Here is a 7,361-nt window from a genome sequence, read left to right as displayed (position 1 = left end):
ATTATTCACTTCAGGTTTACTGTATACCTTGGACCTTCTTATTGACGATGAAGCACCGAAAGTGCTTCGGAATTAAATTTCAAAGGCATAATGCCGACTTAAGTACAAGAGGACTGACACTCTCTTACTATGATTTGAACCTCTCCTGTGAGTCCAGTTTTAGATTCCGATGCTTCACTTCAGGTTTACTGTATGCCATGGACCTTCTTATTGACGATGAAACACAGAAATTGCATCCGAATGTAAAACAAAAGTCACAATGACGACTTAAGTACAAAAGGACTGACACTCTAACTTTCTATGATTTGAACCTCTCTTGTGAGTCCAGTTTCAGATTCCGATGCTTTACTTAAGGTTTAGTGTATCCCTTGGGCCTTCTTATTGACGATGAAGCACAGAAATTGCATCGCAATTAAATTCAAAAAGGCACATTGCCGACTTAAGTACAAGAGGACAGACACTCTAACTTTCTATGATTTGAACCTCTCCTGTGAGTCCATTTTGATTGCGATGCTTCACTTCAGATTTACTCTATCCCTTTTACCTTCTTATTGACGATGAAGCACAGAAATTGCATCGGAATTAAATTCAAAAGGCACAATGCCGACATAAGTAGAAGTGGATTGACACTCTAACTTTCTGTGATTTGGACCTCTCCTGTGAGTCCAGTATTAGATTCCGATGCTTCACTTCAGATTTACTGTATCCCTTGGACCTTCTAATTGACCATGAAGCATAGAAATTGCATCGAAATTAAATTCAAAAGCCACATTGCCGACTTAAGTACAGGAGGACTGACACTCTAATTTTCTATGATTTGTACCTCTCCTGTGTGTCCAGATTTAGATTCCGATGCTTCACTTCAGATTTACTGTATCCCTTGGACCTTCCTATTGACGATGAAACACAGAAATTGCATCGGAATTAAATTCAAATGGCACAATGCCGACTTAAGTACACGAGGGCTGACACTCTAACTTTCTATGATTTGAAACTCCCCTGTGAGGCCAGTTTTAGATTCCGATGCTTCACTTCAGGTTTACTGTATCCCTGGGACCTTCTTTTTTACGATGAAGCACAGAAATTGCATCGGAATGTAATTGTAAAGGCACAATGCTGACTTAAGTACAAGAGGACTTTTACTCTAACTTTATATGATTTGAACCACTCCTGTGAGTCCAGTTTTAGATTCCGATGCTTCACTTCAGGGTCACTGTATACCTTGGACCTTCTTATTGACGATGAAACACATAAATTGCATCGGAATTAAATTCAAGAGGCACAATGCCGACTTAAGTACAAGAGGACTTACACTCTAACTTTCTATGATTTGAACCTCTCCTGTGATTCCAGTTTTAGATTCCGATTATTCACTTCAGGTTTACTGTATACCTTGGACCTGCTTATTGACGATGAAGCACAGAAAGTGCTTCGGAATTAAATTCCAAAGGCACAATGCCGACTTAATTACAAGAGGACTGACACTCTCTTTCTATAATTTAAACCTCTCTTGTGAGTCCAGTTTTAGATTCCGATGCTTCACTTCAGGTTTACTGTATGCCTTGGTCCTTCTTATTGACGATGAAACACAGAAATTGCATCCGAATTTAATACAAAAGTCACAATGACGACTTAAGTACAAAAGGAAAGACACTCTAACTTTCTATGATTTGAACCTCCCTTGTGAGTCCAGTTTTAGATTCCGATGCTTCACTTAAGGTTTAGTGTATCCCTTGGACCTTCTTATTGACGATGAAGCACAGAAATTGCATCGCAATTAAATTCAAAAAGGCACATTGCCGACTTAAGTACAAGAGGACAGACACTCTAACATTCTATGATTTGAACCTCTCCTGTGAATCCAGTTTTTGATTGCGATGCTTCACTTCAGGTTTACTCTATCCCTTTTACCTTCTTATTGACGATGAAGCACAGAAATTGCATCGGAATTAAATTCAAAAGGCACAATGCCGACATAAGTAGAAGTGGACTGACACTCTAACATTCTATGATTTTTACCTCTCCTGTGAGTCCAGTTTTAGATTCCGATGCTTCACTTCAGGTTTACAGTATCGCTTGGACCTTCTTATTGACCATGAAACACAGAAATTGCATCGGAATTAAATTCAAAAGGCACAATGCCGACTTCAGTACAGGAGGACTGACACTCTAAATTTCTATGATTTGAACCTCTCCTGTGTGTCCAGTTTTAGATTCCGATGCCTCACTTCAGATTTACTGTATCCCTTGGACCTTCCTATTGACGATGAAACACAGAATTTGCATCGGATATAAATTCAAATGGCACAATGCCGACTTAAGTGCAAGAGGACAGACACTCTATCTTTCTATGATTTTAAACTCTCCTGTGAGGCCAGTTTTAGATTCCGATGCTTCACTTCATTTTTACTGTATCCCTGGGACCTTCTTATTGACGATGAAGCACAGAAATTGCATCGGAATGTAATTCTATGGGCACAATGCTGACTTAAGTACAAGAGGACCTTTACTCTAACTTTATATGATTTCAACCTCTCCTGTGAGTCCAGTTTTAGATTGCGATTCCTCATTTCAGGTTTACTGTATCCCTTGGACCTTCTTATTGACGATGAAGCACAGAAATTCATCCGAAACTAATACAAAAGCACAATGCCGACTTAAGTACAAGAGGACTGACACTCTAACTTTCTATGATTTGAACCTCTCCAGTGAGTCCAGTTCTAGATTCCGATGCTTCACTTCAGGTTTACTGTATCCATAAGACCTTCTTATTGACGATGAAGCAAAGAATTTGCATCGGAATGAAATTCAAAAGGCACAATGCCGACTTAATTACAAGATGACTGACGCTCTAACATTCTATGATTTGAAACTCTCCTGTGAGTCCACTTTAAGAATCCGATGCTTCAGTTCAGGTTTACTGTATGCCTTGGACCTTCTTATAGACGATGAAACACAGAAATTGCATCCGAATTTAATACAAAAGGCACAATGCCGACTTAAGTACAAGAGGACTGACACTCAAACTTTTCATGATTTGAATCTCTCCAGTGAGTCCAGTTTTAGATTCCGATGCTTCACTTCAAGTTTACTGTATACCTTGGACCTTCTTATTGACGATGAAACACAGAAATTGTATCGGAATTAAATTCAAAATGCACAATGCCGACTTAAGTACAAGAGGACGGACACTCTAACTTTATATGATTTGAACCTCTCCTGTGAGTCCAGTTTTAGATTCCGATTATTCACTTCAGGTTTACTGTATACCTTGGACCTTCTTATTGACGATGAAGCACAGAAAGTACTTCGGAATTAAATTCCCAAGGCACAATGCCGACTTAAGTACAAGAGGACTGACACTCTCTTACTATGATTTGAACCTCTCCTGTGAGTCCAGTTTTAGATTCCGATGCTTCATTTCAGGTTTACTGTATGCCTTGGACCTTCTTATTGACGATGAAACACAGAAATTGCATCCGAATGTAATACAAAAGTCACAATGACGACTTGAGTACAAAAGGACTGACACTCTAACTTTCTATGATTTGAACCTCTCTTGTGAGTCCAGTTTCAGATTCCGATGCTTTACTTAAGGTTTAGTTGATCCCTTGGGCCTTCTTATTGACGATGAAGCACAGAAATTGCATCGCAATTAAATTCAAAAAGGCACATTGCCGACTTAAGTACAAGAGGACAGACACTCTAACTTTCTATGATTTGAACCTCTCCTGTGAGTCCAGTTTTTGATTGCGATGCTTCACTTCAGGTTTACTCTATCCCTTTTACCTTCTTATTGACGATGAAGCACAGAAATTGCATCGGAATTAAATTCAAAAGGCACAATGCCGACATAAGTAGAAGTGGACTGACACTCTAACTTTCTGTGATTTGGACCTCTCCTGTGAGTCCAGTATTGATTCCGATGCTTCACTTCAGGTTTACTGTATCCCTTGGACCTTCTTATTGACCATGAAGCATAGAAATTGCATCGAAATTAAATTCAAAAGCCACATTGCCGACTTAAGTACAGGAGGACTGACACTCTAGTTTTCTATGATTTGAACCTCTCCTGTGTGTCCAGATTTAGATTCCGATGCTTCACTTCAGATTTACTGTATCCCTTGGACCTTCGTATTGACGATGAAACACAGAAATTGCATCGGAATTAAATTCAAAATGCACAATGCCTACTTAAGTACAAGAGGACGGACACTCTAACTTTATATGATTTGAACCTCTCCTGTGAGTCCAGTTTTAGATTCCGATGCTACACTTCAGATTTAGTGTATACCATGGACCCTCTTGTTCACGATGAAGCACAGAAATTGCATCCGAATTAAATACAAAAGGCACAATGCTTACTTAAGTACAAGAGGACTGACATTCTAACTTTCTATGATTTGAACTTCTCCGGTGAGTCCAGTTTTAGATTCCGATGCTTCACTTAAGGTTTAGTGTATCCCTTGTACCTTCTTATTGACGATGAAGCACAGAAATTGCATCGCAATTAAATTCAAAAAGGCACATTGCCGACTTAAATACAAGAGGACAGACACTCTAACATTCTATGATTTGAACCTCTCCTGTGTGTCCAGTTTTTGATTGCGATGCTTCACTTCAGGTTTACTCTATCCCTTTTACCTTCTTATTGACGATGAAGCACAGAAATTGCATCGGAATTAAATTCCAAAGGCACAATGCCGACTTAAGTACAAGAGGACTGACACTCGCTTTCTATGATTTGAACTTCTCCGGTGAGTCCAGTTTTAGATTCCGATGCTTCACTTAAGGTTTAGTGTATCCCTTGTACCTTCTTATTGACGATGAAGCACAGAAATTGCATCGGAATGTAATTCTAAGGGCACAATGCTGACTTAAGTACAAGAGGACTTTTACTCTAACTTTATATGATTTGAACCTCTCCTGTGAGTCCAGTTTTAGATTCCGATGCTTCACTTCAAGTTTACTGTATACCTTGGACCTTCTTATTGACGATGAGACACAGAAATTGCATCGGAATTAAGTTCAAAATGCACAATGCCCACTTAAGTACAAGAGGACGGACACTCTAACTTTATATGATTTGAACCTCTCCTGTGAGTCCAGTTTTAGTTTCCGATTATTCACTTCAGGTTAACTGTATACCTTGGACCTTCTTATTGACGATGAAGCACAGAAAGTGCTTCGGATTAAATTCCAAAGGCACGATGCCGACTTAAGTACAAGAGGACTGACACTCTCTTTCTATGATTTGAACCTCTCCTGTGAGTCCAGTTTTAGATTCCGATGCTTCACTTCAGGTTTACTGTATGCCTTGGACCTTCTTATTGACGATGAAACACAGAAATTGCATCCGAATGTAATACAAAAGTCACAAAGACGACTTAAGTACAAAAGGACTGACACTCTAACTTTCTATGATTTGAACCTCTCTTGTGAGTCCAGTTACAGATTCCGCTGCTTCACTTAAGGTTTAGTGTATCCCTTGGGCCTTCTTATTGACGATGAAGCACAGAAATTGCATCGCAATTAAATTCAAAAAGGCACATTGCCGACTTAAGTACAAGAGGACCGACACTCTAACTTTCTATGATTTGAACCTCTCCTGTGAGTCCAGTTTTTGATTGCGATGCTTCACTTCAGGTTTGCTCTATCCCTTTTACCTTCTTATTGACGATGAAGCACAGATATTGCATCGGAATTAAATTCAAAAGGCACAATGCCGACATAAGTAGAAGTGGACTGACACTCTAACTTTCTGTGATTTGGACCTCTCCTGTGAGTCCAGTATTAGATTCCGATGCTTCACTTCAGGTTTACTGTATCCCTTGGACCTTCTTATTGACCATGAAGCATAGAAATTGCATCGAAATTAAATTCAAAAGGCACAATGCCGACTTAAGTACAGGAGGACTAACACTCTAATTTTCTATGATTTGAACCTCTCCTGTGTGTCCAGTTTTAGATTCCGATGCTTCACTTCAGATTTACTGTATCCCTTGGACCTTCCTATTGACGATGAAACACAGAAATTGCATCGGAATTAAATTCAAATGGCACAATGCCGACTTAAGTACAAGAGGGCTGACACTCTAACTTTCTATGATTTGAAACTCTCCTGTGAGGCCAGTTTTAGATTCCGATGCTTCATTTCAGGTTTACTGTATCCCTTGGACCTATTTATTGACGATGAGGCACAGAAATTGCATCCGAAATTAATACAAAAGGCACAATGCCGACTTAATTACAAGATGACTGACGCTCTAACATTCTATGATTTGAACCTCTCCTGTGAGTCCAGTTTAAGAATCCGATGCTTCAGTTCAGGTTTACTGTATGCCTTGGACCTTCTTATAGGCGATGAAACACAGAAACTGCATCCGAATTTAATACAAAAGGCACAATGCCGACTTAAGTACAAGAGGACTGACACTCAAACTTTCTATGATTTGAATGTCTCCTGTGAGTCCAGTTTTAGATTCCGATGCTTCACTTCAAGTTTACTGTATACCTTGGACCTTCTAATTGCCGATGAAACACAGAAATTGCATCGGAAGTAGATTCAAAATGCACAATGCCGACTTAAGTACAAGAGGACGGACACTCTAAATTTATATGATTTGAACCTCTCCTGTGAGTCCAGTTTTAGATTCCGATGCTACACTTCAGGTTTAGTGTATACCATGGACCCTCTTGTTCACGATGAAGCACAGAAATTGCATCGGAATGAAATTCAAAAGGCACAATGCCGACTTAAGTGCAAGAGGACTGACACTCTAACTTTCTATGATTTGAACCTCTCCTGTGGGTCCAGTTTTAGATTCCGATGCTTCACTTCAGGTTTACTGTATCCCTTGGACCTTCTTACTGTCGATGAAGCACAGACATTGCATCCGAATAAAATACAAAGGGCACAATGCTTACTTAAGTACAAGAGGACTGACATTCTAACTTTCCATGATTTGAACTTATCCGGTGAGTCCAGTTTTAGATTCCGATGCTTCACTTCAGGGTCACTGTATACCTTGGACCTTCTTATTGACGATGAAACACAGAAATTGCATCGGAATTAAATTCAAAAGGCACAATGCCGACTTAAGTTAATGAGGACTGACACTCTAACTTTCTATGATTTGAACCTCTCCTGTGAGTCCAGTTTTAGATTCCGATGCTCCACTTCAGGTTTACTGTATACCTAGGACCTTCTTATTGACGTTGAAGCACAGAAAGTGCTTCGGAATTAAATTCAAGAGGCACAATGCCGACTTAAGAACAAGAGAACTGACACTCTAACTTTCTATAATTTGAACCTCTCCTGTGAGGCCAGTTGTAGATTCCGATGCTTCACTTCAGGTTTA

Source organism: Schistocerca americana, unplaced genomic scaffold, assembly GCF_021461395.2.
Source record: "Schistocerca americana isolate TAMUIC-IGC-003095 unplaced genomic scaffold, iqSchAmer2.1 HiC_scaffold_29, whole genome shotgun sequence".
NCBI classification, from domain to species: domain Eukaryota; kingdom Metazoa; phylum Arthropoda; class Insecta; order Orthoptera; family Acrididae; genus Schistocerca; species Schistocerca americana.
Note: the sequence above shows the minus strand (reverse complement) of the source record.